Source organism: Clarias gariepinus, chromosome 6 (genome assembly GCF_024256425.1).
Source record: "Clarias gariepinus isolate MV-2021 ecotype Netherlands chromosome 6, CGAR_prim_01v2, whole genome shotgun sequence".
Classification (NCBI taxonomy): Eukaryota; Metazoa; Chordata; class Actinopteri; order Siluriformes; family Clariidae; genus Clarias; species Clarias gariepinus.
This window is the reverse complement of record NC_071105.1, coordinates 21755489-21770173: the sequence shown is the minus strand read 5'-3', so window position 1 is coordinate 21770173 and position 14685 is coordinate 21755489. Positions and strand designations below refer to the sequence as shown.

The following is a 14685-nucleotide window of genomic DNA, read 5'->3' as shown; positions in this document are numbered from 1 at the left end:
TGCATGTAGTAGTGACCTCGACAACTCAGCTGTAAACTAAAATTAGTTCAGTTGTCCTTAATAGCCAAACTCCTTACATGATTGAAGGGTTTTGGTCTCCATGATTACTCTTATGAATGCCAGGTTGAGTTGGCCTCCTTACAACCACTTCCTTTTGTTATTTAAGCTCTCTCACAAAACTAGTCTAAAGCACTTTCAGTAAATTGACTGTTGAACAGCATGAACTGTTTTTTTTTTTAGCAATTTGTGAGCGCTTCAGTTGCACATCTGACCTGTGTGTATGGAGGGCTGTTTAGAGAGGGGCTGGGGGAAAAAAAATCATTGGAAAACCAGTGCTCTGTGTGAAATTTATACCCGTTTTGACCCATTTTAAATAGTAAACAAATAGAAACTTAACATATGGAAATCAACATTGGTGGCTCAGCACAAATAGATCATTGGATGTGAATGTGTGTGTTTATCATTAGTTGTTAATGATTAATCACTTATTGATTGTTAATGTGCTTGACTTCCAGTAGAAGAAGATTCATTGAAATGTACAGGCTTATTGTGTCGAGACGTTGGCTTGAGTATTAAGAATTTGCACTTCATTATTTTCAACACTATGTTTCTCCTTGTCATGATTTCTGTTGTAATAAGTTTCTTGGGAAATGCCTTTAATTTAGTCTTGGACTTGAATAGTGGGACCAGTATTCATTATAACATTCATTGTTATATTAGAAATTCATTCAACCCTTCAAAACATGAATAAAATGTTAATAAGTACTGCTATGAAATCTTAGAAATGTAATCCATTATGTAAATTATGTGTTGGGTTTAAACAACATCGATTTTATTCAAAGCTGTTATTTATTGCTATAGCAAAAAAGCTGTAGCAATGTAATTTTTCCTGTTTTCTATGTTGCATTGCAGACAAATCGTATTTTCGGTGTTGCTGAGTGTCTTCGTGATTCCCTGCCTGCCATTAGAAAGCTTATGAACGTTTCCTATCTTCTCAGAAACTCTGCTATCATGATTTTTGAGAAGATAGGGATTGACACATCACAATTGCCATTACTGGAGGAAAACTAACTGTTGTGTACTAATAAATATATTGTGCTACTGTACCTAGAAGGGAATTGTGCTGAAATGGTACAGCCAGTAATGTGAAAGGAAAAGCTGCTGCTCATGTAAACGTCACACTACCTGTCAGTCATAATCGTTTCATTAGCCATGTTTACATGCAAAAATGAAATCAATTTTAGATTTCCAATCAAGTTGGAATCATTTTATACGCAAATTGCTTAAGTAATCCGATCCAAAGTTATGCTCACATTATGACACTGTTGCTGTAATTTGAGCGTGTGAGATCAGCTCATCATGTTCGGCTTCATTGTTTGTGTTGTTTGATTAAAGTCATTAAAATTGTAAAATGATTTCCATCTCAGCATTCAAGCACATGAATGCTCTAATTGTGGAAAATAACACGCACATTATCCATCAATACTATGCTTTTAAGCAGCATCTAATATTACGAGCTACGTACGTTTTTTTTCCCCTATTTATTTTTTTGTTGAAAACTGATCCATTTAATAGAATTGAAATTAACACTTGGTAATTGTGCCACTCGGGGTGGTGGATCTTATCCCTTTATAGAGAATTCATTGAAAATTCAAAATTCATGATGCTAAGGTCAGCGGTTCTAGAATAGTTCTTGCAAGAACAGTTTTGTCAAGTGCATTTGCAAAACCCTTCAAGCCTTGTGGGACCATCCCAGGAAAGGAAGTCCAAAACATGCTTCTGCAGAGGAGAAGTTCATTTCGAGTTACCAGCCTGAAAAATCACCAAGTAACAGCCGTTATGAGGCTTTACAAAGCATAAGTAGCAGACGCATCCTAATATCAACTGTTCCGATGAGATTATTCATTATTTTGGACAACTTCAGCATTGTTTTACAATGTAGGAAAAAACGAACTATTAGGAATTACGTGATGTGTCCAAACTGGTAGTATATATAAAAAAGGCAAATTTATTTAAACTGTGCAAAAATACTTATTTTCTATAAAGGTTTTCTTTTCTTTCTTTCTTCAGGTATAGACATTGGCACTGACAGAGTTACCAGATGTGGTTCTTTGCCTGATTAAGGGTTAACAGTTCCTAGTGTGAGGTGATTTGAGAATCTTTTTTATAGTTTAATTTTAAACGTCTAAAGTGTAATCAAATTGTAAGTCAAGTTAAGATTCCCATCTGTATTTTCAACCTCATGACTTCACTTGGTGTCTCCGGGCCTTTACACAGCTGTGTAAGCAGTATTAACAGCCCTAACTGAGCATTCCTTTTCCTCATGCCACTTTGTTTGTGTGCTTCTTTCATTCAGTTCAGTTAGCAAAGTGTCCTAGTTCAGTTCTGATGCAGTAAAATGGCTTGTTTGAGCCCTAAAAATCAAACTTAATAGTTTTTTAGCTTTTTCCAGCAGGAACAGGCTATGGCAGGGAAATGCACACGAGCCCCAGGACAGATATCTGTGAAGTAACTAGATCAGCAAGCTTCTGTTTGTCGCCTCTGATGTCCATGATGCAGATACATTTTTTTTTTTAAATTAATTTTTTTATATAAATAAAAAAATTAGGTCGCATGGCTTTGACTCAGTGTGCCTGTAGTTTTCCCTTCCACTGTGCTGTTTTGCCAAGTTAAAGCTTTGTTCTTCAGCCAGCATTAACTAGACACATGTTGATCTGAAAGGCAGAGAACATTAAGACCCTTGCTGTAACACACACGTTTTTATTTTATTAATTTATCTCCGGGTTGCTTTGTTTCTTTCTCTAATCCATCTGGCACCTTTTGGTCTTTATTTAATCACATGACTTAATAATTAACTCCTGCTTGTGTAATATAGATTTCAGAAGTGCCAAAGCTCAACTCTGTTATCCGCCAATGAAACTGAATGTTGGGTCACACACCTTCTGCTGGGTCCAGAAGAGATGGACCTGAACGTACAGACACACAGGAAGTCTTTATAATTAATCCATCTTTGGTTTATGGTTAAGGTTTTTAAAAGTACTTTGGAAGCATGGTGGATGCAGGACCGGTTGTGGAATTTGAATTAAGAACTAGATAGATTTAATGGACTAAAATTAGATTCCCCAGTTTAATGCTCAGACTAATGTTTGTAATCTTGATCACTTTTTAGCCAAATTGCCTTATTTGGATCAGTCTGAAGGTCACTTAATAATTGATTAGATTATATATTTGAACGGTTTCATGTTTATTTTTAGCCCGTGCTCTGCAGAAGCCCCAGATTTGCAAGAGTGTGTGGCAGGGAGGGGAGTGCTCCAGCTCAGCTGCCCGTGTTAGTGCTGGCACGATACCGCTGTCAAATCTAGAACTGATTGAGTGCTCACTCAAAAATGCAGAGTTAGTCTAGATGCATATTAAAAAGATTTCTTCAGCACCCTTTACGTTCCCCTGCTCTGAACCAGATAAAAAGCAGGTGAGACCTTTCAAGCTCCGTCTTCACTTCGGCGAGACCAGATGCACCCCATCATGCACCAGTGAACATGTGCTGACAGTCTGACGCATTCCAGGATCGCCACTCGGATTCGACTCCATCTTCAGGATTATGGCGATAATGTTCCCCAGTCTCGGTGGGAAATTGGCTTTCCGCCCTCTTGATTGTTCTGTGTCACACGGAGAGAGCCGTGGGCTAGAGGAACTGCGCTCTTTTCCATCTACACCTTTTTCTCTCTGTCTTTCCTTATCTCACTTTCACTCTCTCTCTCTCTCTCTCTCTCTCTCTCTCTCTCTCTCTCTCTCTGCCCCTGGCCTGTGTCATCCTCAGCCAAATCGGCGGGTAATTTGTAACGGCTGCTCTCCTATTAGTCTCTGACAGGGAAAGAAAAGAGCATGTGCCACTCTGACTGATTCTCCGTTTGCTAAGGCTTTTTTTTTTTTTAAACTTGCTTTGTCCCTCGTTCCATGCTCTTCCTCATCCACCCAATGTTGCAAAGCTGATTGTCTTTCAGCGAGACATTGATGGACAGCGGTCATCTGTAAAATTGACTTCTGCCCTTGAAAACAAGAAATAGAAACAAAAAAATAATAAGTTAAACATAAAATGACTTTTGGCCTTTTGTTTCGGGTCACATTCTTGAATGACTCCAGAGGAACAGATGTGCAATGGCAAAATGACAAGTGTGTGGAGACGTTGCATCAGTCCTGCCAGATGAGTACGTGTCTGTGTGTCTATTTGTACTTGAACTCTTCTGATGCTCGGTACAAAGTTCTCACTTCAAAGTTCACCTTCAAGAGCCTGCAACTCTCTCTCTCTCTCTCTCTCTCTCTCTCTCTCTCTCTCATGCTCACTCAGATTTGCATGTGCGTTTTCTCTCTTTGTCTCTCTCTGTTTTTCTAAAAATAGTTCCATGACCGATCCATTCCTAGGTCTTATCAGCTGTATTTCTCATCCTTTTTTCCATTTTGAGAATATTTAATACAAGACACCAGTGTTCATCCTGCCCTAGGCGGGGCTGTGCGCGTGTGTGCGTAATAGAATCTTATCAATAGTTTCTCTGATGAAACATAACTCTTCATGTGAGTGCCTCAAGCTGATTGACAGACAGTTTAAATCCTTTCATGGGACACTTCAGTGCTTATTACTTGTCTTAACTCATGTCTTTTTTTTTCCCCTGTGTGAATACATATGTGTATACACACACAATTTTCAACATTACTCTACTTCCCCCTGAATCACAATGGCTCCTTGTCCCTACTGGAAGAGCAGACAGCAAAGGACAAGTCCTGTCACAGAGTAATGACCTGTGTGGTGTCTGTTTGTGTGTACGTGCACACGCATGTGGACGAGGTGGCCCACGATAGACAGGCGGACACTCTCAGCAGGCGTGCTGGCATGGGGGCGCTGGCGCTGACAGAATGCCAGAGCAGTTGTGCCACTCCTTTTCGTATTGTCGTGCCAGCGCAGCTCTCATGGGGACCTTGTCCTCTCACCTGAGTCTTACTGCAGTAGAGGACAGAAACGATCGAGTTGTGTCTGTCTGTAAGTAAGTAGCTACTACAGGTGATTAGGTCTTTGTTCAGCTCAGCTGGGGAAGATGCGTTTGGAATTATATTTTGAATTCATATCATTATTCTGATTAGAGATTAAAACTTGTGTACATGGACGCTGATCTAATATGATGTGCTTACAGTAGGTGCTCAAAGAATTTAATCAGAATACAATTTTTTCTTGTTCTAAGTGGTGGTTTTCTGTGTTGCATTTAATCTGCCAGAAGTGTGACAAAAGAAGAATTTTAACCATTTTTGAGGTTAAGTTAGACTTCCCATTCCATGTTATGATTGGTTACAAGAACTCTCATCTGTGATTGGTTAGATGCTTTGATACATATAAATTGGAGAAACAGTCAGTGCTCCTGCCTCCGTTAGACATCCAGTGGTTGAAAGTAGACACAGGTGGGGGAGAGAGAGTTCTCCTGACCGCGTTTACTGATCAGGAATGGAATCAAAACCTATTTCCCGAAAACTTTACCTTAATGTTACCCCACGTGTGGCAGACTTGCACAGAAAGAATCCATTTATTCCAATGAGAGAGAAACGATCAGATCAAACATTTACATGGCTAAAATTTCCTATTAAACAGGTTTACACGCCCCTCTCATTCTGACTGAAAATTTATTCCAATTTGGCTGGATCAGATCAGACTGTTCCGCCTGAGGTAGTTACAGTACATGATACACATTCAATCTGATTAAGGTATTATTGATTATTAGTTGGATATTACAATCCATGTAAACAGTGTTTCATCAAATGTGTAAATGATTGCAAACTGAGATTTTTTCCTATCTCTGTGTTTGAGCTTTGAGCAGTGAGCTGGAAATGTGGTCCAGATTTAAGTTTGAGTGAGCATTAATTACCATCACAAGGTATAAAATTTGTCTGTTGCAAAAAATATATACATGTTGCTTTAGCTAGTGCAAAGTGTTTTTCTCTCTTAATCTGTATGCATCCAGCTATAAGATATAGCTGGATACTTATATACCTGTAGTATAGTATACTTTGGAACTCTCTACCACACTCTCTCCGTTCTGTTAACAACATCTTCCGTATTTAAATCTTTACTCAAAACTCACTTGTTTTTTGAATGTTACACCTGAATCCACCTGTCCTCTGCATCTTTTTTTTTTTTTTTTTGTCTGTTTGTTGACTGTTTTCTACTCATTGTAAAGTGTCCTTGAGCTCTGGAAAGGCGCTATATAAATAAAAATTATTATTAAGATATTAAGTGGCTAATACACTGATCAGACATAGATCTCCTGCCTAGTATTTAGTAGGTCCACCCGTTTACCACCAAAACAACCCTGAGCTATGGACACAGACCTTTACTAGACTCCACTAGACCTCTGAAGGTATGTTGTGGTATCTGGCACCAAGAAATCAATAGGAGATCCTTTAACTCCAGTATGTTTCCTTTAACTCCAGTATGTTTCCATGAGGGGGTGTATTTGCTCAGCAACAATGTTTTTGTAGGTGGTACTGTATATGTGAAGGTGACATGCATATGAATGACAGGGAAAACTACCCAAAGTATCACACTGCCTTTGCTGAATTGCCTTCTTCCCATAGTGCATCTTGGTGCCATGTTTTTCCCAGATGGGTAACACACATATGCCCGGCCATCCATATGCAAAAGAAAGTAACTCGCCAGACCAGGACACCACCTTCCATTGACCCCTGGTCCAGTGCTGATGCTCATGTTTTCATTGTGGCCCTTTTAGCGGTGGGCGCAAGTCAGCATGGACACTCATGATGTTTGGCTCTAATGTGTGGCTATGCAGCCCCATACATAACACACTGCTAATTCAGCAATTTGAGCTACAGTAGCTTTTTTGTTGCATCAGATTACACGGGCAGCCTTTGCATTGCACGTTCATCAGTGAGCATTGGCCACCCATGACTTTGATACTGATTTTCTTTCCTTGGACCACTTTTGGTAGGTCATGATCACTGCAGATGAGAAGCAACTCACAAGAGCTGCAGTTTCGGAGTTGCTGTGACCCAGTCCTCTAGTCATCACAATTTCTCCCAGTCACTCAAATACTTACACTTGCCCAATTTCTGTGTTTTTAACTCGTCGACTGCAGTAACAAAATGCTCACTTGCTGCCTAATATATCCCACCCACTTCCAGGTGCCACAGTAACGAGATAATCAATGTTAATCACATCACCCGTCAGAGGTTATGACGTTATGGCTGATCGGTGTGTACCATAAACGATTTTCACTACTGTACAGATACGTTTAAGATTAAAAGTAGAAAGTGATAATGGATATCAGCTGTGGCATCTAAATGGTGTCACTCGGGTGGGGGGGGGGGGGGGGGGGGGGGGGGGCACACCATTTACACCTCATGTCACACTATCTGCTGCAGATAAAGGCTTGGTGTTTTGTGAAAATGTGTCCATGTCATTTTGTTAAACATGGGTAAGTGGCTGTGCAAACATTCAGATCTTGTCCACGAAATGCTTTATAAAATATGACTAGTGTATTGGCGAGGAAAAAAAAACTCGGAGAAAATGTGCTAATTACTAAGCTAACTTCTCTAGTCACATATTTGATAATATTTATATAGTGGGGCAAAAAATATTTAGTCAGCCACTAATTGTGCAGGTTCTCCCACTTAAAAATATAAGAGACCTGAAGTTTTTATTTTTTTATAGTTGAGTATACCTCAACTATGAGAGACAAAATAAGAAAAAAAAAATTTCAGAAAATCACATTGTAGACCTGCACCAGCCTGGGAAGACTGAATCTGCAATCGGTAAGCAGCTTGGTGTGAAGAAATCAACTGTGGGAGCAATTATTAGAAAATGGAAGACATACAAGACCACTGATAATCTCTCTCGATCTGGGGCTCCACGCAAGATCTTACCCTGTGGGGTCAAAATGATCACAAGAACTGTGAGCAAAAATCCCAGAACCACACGGGGGACCTAGTAAATGACCTGCAGAGAGCTGGGACCAAAGTAACAATGGCTACCATCAGTAACACACTGCGCCGCCAGAGACTCAAATCCTGCAGTGCCAGACGTGTCCCTCTGCTTAAGCCAGTACGTGTCTAGGCCTGTCTGTAGTTTGCTAGAGAGCATTTGGATGATCCAGAGGGGGATTGGGAGAATGTTATACTGTATGGTCAGATGAAACCAAAACTGAACTTCGTGTTTGGAGGAGAAAGAATGCTGAGTTGCATCCAAAGAACACCATACCTACTGTGAAGCATAGGGGTGGAAACATCATGCTTTGGAGCTGTTTATTTGCAAAGGGACCAGGACGACTGATCCGTGTAAAGGAAAGAATGAGAAGGGCCATGTATTGTGAGATTTTCTGTGAAGAGGTTTTGATTCTTAAGAAGCAATTCAAGTTCCTAGTGTGGCCTAGTGAGTCTCCAGATCTCAACCCCATAGAAAATCTTTGGAGGGAGTTGAATGTCCGTGTTGCCCAGCGACAGCCCCAAAACATCACTGCTCTAGAGGAGATCTGCATGGAGGAATGGGCCAAAATACCAGCAAGAGTGTGTAAAAACCTTGTGAAGACTTACAGAAAATGTCTGTCATTGCCAACAAAGGGTATATAACAAAGTATTAAGATGAAAATCTATTTACCAAATACTTATTTTCCACCATAATTTGCAAATAAATTATTTAAAAATCCTACAAATCCTACGATTTTCTGGATTTTTTTTATTTTATTTTGTCTCATCGTGGAGGTGTACCTATGATAGAAATTACAGGCTGTGTGTGTGTGTGTGTATGTATGTATGTATGTAAGTGTATATATAATCCACACTCCAACTGCTGAATTCAATTTAATAGTAATGTCCAGATTTTTTTTTTTTTTTTTGTAATGATATGCCATTTAACATCATTTTTTTCATACACATTATAACCTATTCATTAACAAGCAGTGAGTCTTGGCCTATGATGATGTACATAGTTGGGTAACATTTGACATTTTCCAGTCTGTTCCAGTCATGCTGCTCAGATAGCGATAACCTGATTTGCCCTTCTGCTTGTGCTCAAGTAATAAACACTTTATTCATTATGTCTTGTTCCCCAAGGACTATTATGATGCTCATTAGTGTTATTTATTTACTCACAGGACTTGCCCATTTACAGTATTTACCCATTATATCCCTAAGGCACCCTAGGTGCATGCTTTACTCAGGAAGGTGGTTCCTGATGAAGTGACCAGGAGTGGTCCACCCGTTAAACAAAGCCCGTCTCATACATCGTCTCCTAATGCTCCCACATCATTGAGCTAATTGTTTTTTAATAACATTTTTTAAATGAAGCAGTTCATCACGCTCCTGGCCTCCCGTGCTGTGCGGCACATTGGTGAATTGGAAAAGGGCTGGGTAGGAGCTCCATTATCTTTATTACTGTTACTTATGATGTTCTTTTTGGGTTGTTTATTATGCAATAACGTTGCTTAGAAAAGTTTTACCAGGAAGAACAAAATTCCAAAGAAATGTGTCCAAACTGAAACTGTATTTTGGTTCATTTTTTGTCAAGTTAAGCACGGCTTTGAAATGTTTTAGAATATCTGTAGAAGTCATAGTGAATGTAAATGAGTTGAAAATAATGATATTGAAGAGAAAACTGGAATGGAAGAGGGATAATACTGAGAGGTTGATTTTAAACTCTTCAGACTGCCTGTACATGAGGAGGTTGTGGAATATAATTATGATAAGTGTTTCTTTGAGATTTCAGCCCTTTCCTATCCTCTTTTTTTTTTTTTTTTTTTTTTAGACTGCACATTCACAGAAAGATTAGAATATGTTTTGTTTATAGACTAGTGTTTCTGGGTATCAAGTATTAGTGTTGCTAATAGTGAATCATTTAATTAATTCCAACAATGGTTGTTTTGCATAATGTTTTTCTGTAGCTCACATATCTATATACTTGTTCACTACAAGAGAGTGCAGTTGCAGTGTAGGCAGTATGCAGTATTAGACGTGGTATGTTTAACAGCTTTGTTTTTGAATGAGGGCAGAGAGGGTGAGTTTTCTGGAGTGTTATTGCTTTCTTTATTTTGTGTGTTTAAACTATTATTTGGGCTTTATTCATTTCTCCCTTGACTACTCTGGCGGGACCCCGTTCTGGATTTATCCCACCTCATACCCCTAGTCCTCTGGAAAGGGATTCAGGCTTCCCGTGACTCTGTACAGAGTAAGCGGTATATAGAGTGAGTGATAAAGTAATTTGTTGGTCCTGCTAGAATTTCCTTAATAAAATGTATGCTGCTGGAAAAAATTGCCATTTTGTTAACCTTATTATTAATGATTCATTCAGTGGTAGGTTTCTTGCCTGCCATGTGGAGGGCCTGGGAGGAATGCCATAACCATTAGAACTGTGAAATTTTGTCCAGTTTATTCCAGCTTTTATTGACCAATTCGATTAATTGAATCAATGGGGCAGTTTTTAAGTTAAAATCGATTAACATTTTTACAAATATTTAGGTTAATTTCCAAACAGTAAATTACTTTAAACAAAAAAAAAAACTTTACAAATTTACCACAACTTTTGCAGAAAATACAAAAAAATCTTTTTTACGAGAGCGTTGCTTTTTCTTTGAAGGGTTGGTACAATATTGCCACCACCTGGACGGGAGTGTAGAGCAAAATATTGCCCAGAAGATCGACTAGAGCTTTGTATGAGATATGACGATCAACAAAAGTTGCACAGCATGTCAGTGCTTAGATTATTTTAGTAGATTTTTACTTTTTATACTTTACTCAAAACTTACTTATACTTTATATATATATTTTTTTTATACTTTTACTAGTACTACTACTATTAATAATACTTGTGACAAATGACAGTACTGCTGTTGAATTGATTCAAATTACAATGTCCAAAAATCTAATTGACCCAGATCAACAGTCTAGGTATGATTGACAGCTCTTTGGGCGTGTCTGTAGGCTACTGTACAGGGTGGGCCATTTATATGGATACACCTTGGGAATGGTTTGTGATATTAACTTCCTGTTTGTGGCACATTAGTATATGTGAGGGGGAAAACTTTTCAAGATGGGTGGTGACCATGGTGGCCATTTTAAAGTTGGCCATTTTGGATACAACTTTTGTTTTTTCAATATGAAGAGGGTCATGTGACACATCAAACTTATTGGGAATTTCACAAGAAAAACAATGGTGTGCTTGGTTTTAACGTAACTTTATTCTTTCATGAGTTATTTACAAGTTTCTGACCACTTATAAAATGTGTTCAATGTTCACACACTGATAGCAACACCACAGGAGAAATGCTAGCACAGGCTTCCAGTATCCGTAGTTTTAGGTGCTGCACACCTTCACAGCATAGACAATTGCCTTCAGATGACCCCAAAGATTAAAGTCTAAGGGGGTCAGATCGGGAGACCTTGGGGGCCATTCAACTGGAAACTGTTCATCTAGGAACCCATAATGTGGTGGTGCACCATCTTGCTGGAAAAACTCAGGGAACGTGCCTTCAGTGCATAAAGAGGGAAACGCATCATCATGTAGCAATTTCCCATATCCAGGGCCTTGAGGTTTCCATTAATGAAAAATGGCCCCACTATCTTTGTACCCCATATATCACACCATACCATACATTTTTTTCTTGGAGTCTTGGAGGGATCTATCCAACGTGGGTTAGTGTCGGACCCATAGCGGTTGTTTTGTTTGTTAACTTCACCATAAACATAAAAGTTTGCCTCATCACTGAACAAAATCTTCTGCGTAAACTGAGGGTGCTTTTCCAATTTTTGTTTTGCCCATACTGCAAATTCAGTGCGCCAATTTGGGGCCTCCTCGTTGAGATGCTGCAGTAGCTGAAGTTTGTTAGGGTGCCATTTGTGAGTAGCTAATATCCGCCGAAGGGATGTTCGACTCTCCAGTGACATGCGGCGAGTGCTACGCTGTGGACTCTTGCTTAATAAAGCTAGGACAGCCACTGATGTTTCTTCATTAGTGACAGTTTTCATGCGTCCATATTTTGGCAATCAAGTTTCACGAAACTTAGCAAGCAGTTTGCTAACTGTAGGATGGGAGATGGGTGGTCTCGTAGGGTGTCTTGCATTGAAATCTGCTCCAATGACCTGGTTACCAGACATCAACACAATTTTTTATCCGCTCCTTACGTGTTAACCTCTGCGACATGTCAATGGCTGTAAACAAAGAGAAACTTGTAAATAACTCACGAAAGAATAAAGTTACAGCCCACTCTGTATATCTGGGATAAGAACCCAAACACTCACTTCTCAGATAGAGCGGCTTTTCTGACCAGTCCTTTTGTACAAATTTAAGTGTGAAAGGGAACACATCTTAATGCGTCCTGGGAAAAAAACAAGGGCCAGCTGATGAACTGATTCTTTGCCCTAACCGGAAAAAATATAATCATCCTAAAACTGAAAAGGAGAGCTGTCTGCTGCTAGGCTAATGGATAAAGATGATGCTGTAATAGCAGAGAAGCATCAGTCTTTTATAGCTACATTTGTCATCTCTCATTCCTTTAGTTGTTTTCTTAGCAGACCATGTGATTAAACCATTTGAAAGAGTTATTACCGGTACATAAAAGATGATGATTTGCTGACCTTTCTGTCTGAAAACAAATTTAGTGGAAGTCTGGTGTAATAAATGTGCGTGACAGCCTTGTTCCAGTGGAAACTCCAGTGTGTTATGAAATCAGACCACAAGTGGTCACTGGAGCTGTAATGCCTCCACTGTCAACATGAGATCCTGTCACACAGAATGCTTGTTAATGGCAGGTGTGAACAGGAACTAATAAGACGACTGACAGGAGCTTCATTGAAACACATGTAAGCATCCTCGACCAGTAGCCCGCTTCCTTAGTGTTTTTTTTTTCCACCTACAGTAAGCGCTTTTTTCATTTTTCTAAGCTAAACAAACCTCTGCCAGCTGACTTGGCTTCTTTTTTAGCAAAGTGGTTCCGCTGCAATTTGATACAATCATGATATTCAACGTGTTTTTGTAAAAAATTGATCAGACAAATCGCTCTGTACATAATTAACACATTTGTTTTACTATCTATTACTTACAAATGAACTTAAAATGGGAACATTGAAAAACCAATACTTATTTTTGTATAATACAATTTCAAGGCAAAAGTCATTATAGACAGGGAAAAAATTTAACAAAGTTATCTTGATATTATATTAAATATATTTATTAATTTTCACCAGCAAAGCTCATTACTCTGAATGTTCAGTAAGGCACTTGCTAATGATTCAGCAGTTAAATGAAAGGACAGTAAACCTCTTTGTAATGTGGTTTATTAAACCAGACACGTAACTTTTACACCTCACTAAAGTGGCATGTATATATGTGTGTGTGTGTGTGTGTTAATTCACTTAATTGAATTGATTCACACTTTTTAAATTATTTAGGAAAACTTGCAAATATGAAATGCTATGCATTTGAAATGCTAAAAAAAAATACATACCGCAGCTTTTGTAGAAAATTTAAGCGCCTTCTATTTTTTTCAAATACTTGTGTTTTGCAAGAGTATTGTTTTTTGGTCTTTGTCTGAGACGTTTAAAAAAAATCAAACAAACAAGTTACACAGCATTGCTGCTTTAAGCAAATCAGACAGGAGAATAACATCACTGCTATTGAATCGAGTTTAATCAAAAATCGCAGTGGCTAAAAATCTAATCGCATTGGACTGACGATCTACCTATGATTCACAGCTCTAGTCATTTTTCATTTGAACAGTCTTAGGGAGGAAAAATAAAGGAAGCCGTAACAGTTAATTTAACGTTTATTTATGTAATTTTTTTCCTTTGCTGTGTTTAGATGACAATTCTTGCATTATTGTAACCCTGGGTTAACACCAAATAAAGAGCATACCACTGTAGGCTAGTGTCTGAACAAGCAATTAAAAATGTATGGACGTATCACATGCTTTCTCATGCCTAATTATGCCAGCAGCCATTTCTGTTCCAACGTGAAACAGTTATTTAGGCTATTTTTGTCACATATACCACTTGGCTGTGATATTACAGATGCAGCATGAATTCGCAATTTACATTATTCTGCCTCGATCCTAAAGTCTACAACAGTCTTGGCTCGATGATGCTTAGCTATGATCTCTTCCTCACTTCTGGGTGTGAGCTGTGCTTCTAAAAGTAACATGGCCCACAATTGGCTGCGAGATAAAAAATGATTAGTTACAAGATCCTGCAGTTGGTCTACATTTATCTGAGATACGTAACACTCTAAAAGTTTTAATAGTAACATTTTTTTGTCAAAATGATGTATTGTTTGTACTACACAGGCTGTACTTGTGTATTTAGTATATACCAAAATCAGCTGCAACGTTATGATATCTGTGTCCTGAAGTTGATGTGTTGGCAGCAGAAAAATGTTAGGCAAGTGTAATGAACGACTCTGATCAGGGTCAATGACTGATGGCCAGATGATTTGATCAGAGCAACCGCAAAACTGCAGCTCTAGTGGGAGAATATGACTTTGCCCCAGTCCTCAGCAATCCATTCACCATACTTTCTGCAGAAGATCAGTCTGTCCATAATGGTTTTTTTTGGAGAGAAGTGGCTTCTTTGCTGCCCTTCTTGACACTAGGCCATCTTATAAAAGTCTTCGCCTCACTGTGCGTGCAGATGTCCTCACACCTGCCT

General features: G+C 38.8%; 1 protein-coding gene across 1 annotated transcript in view; it reads left to right on the top strand.

Moving 5' to 3' along the window:
- The window catches only part of shmt2 (serine hydroxymethyltransferase 2 (mitochondrial)), a 40277-nt gene that overhangs the window by 2066 nt on the left and 23526 nt on the right, over window positions 1-14685 (top strand). The window lies entirely within an intron of this gene.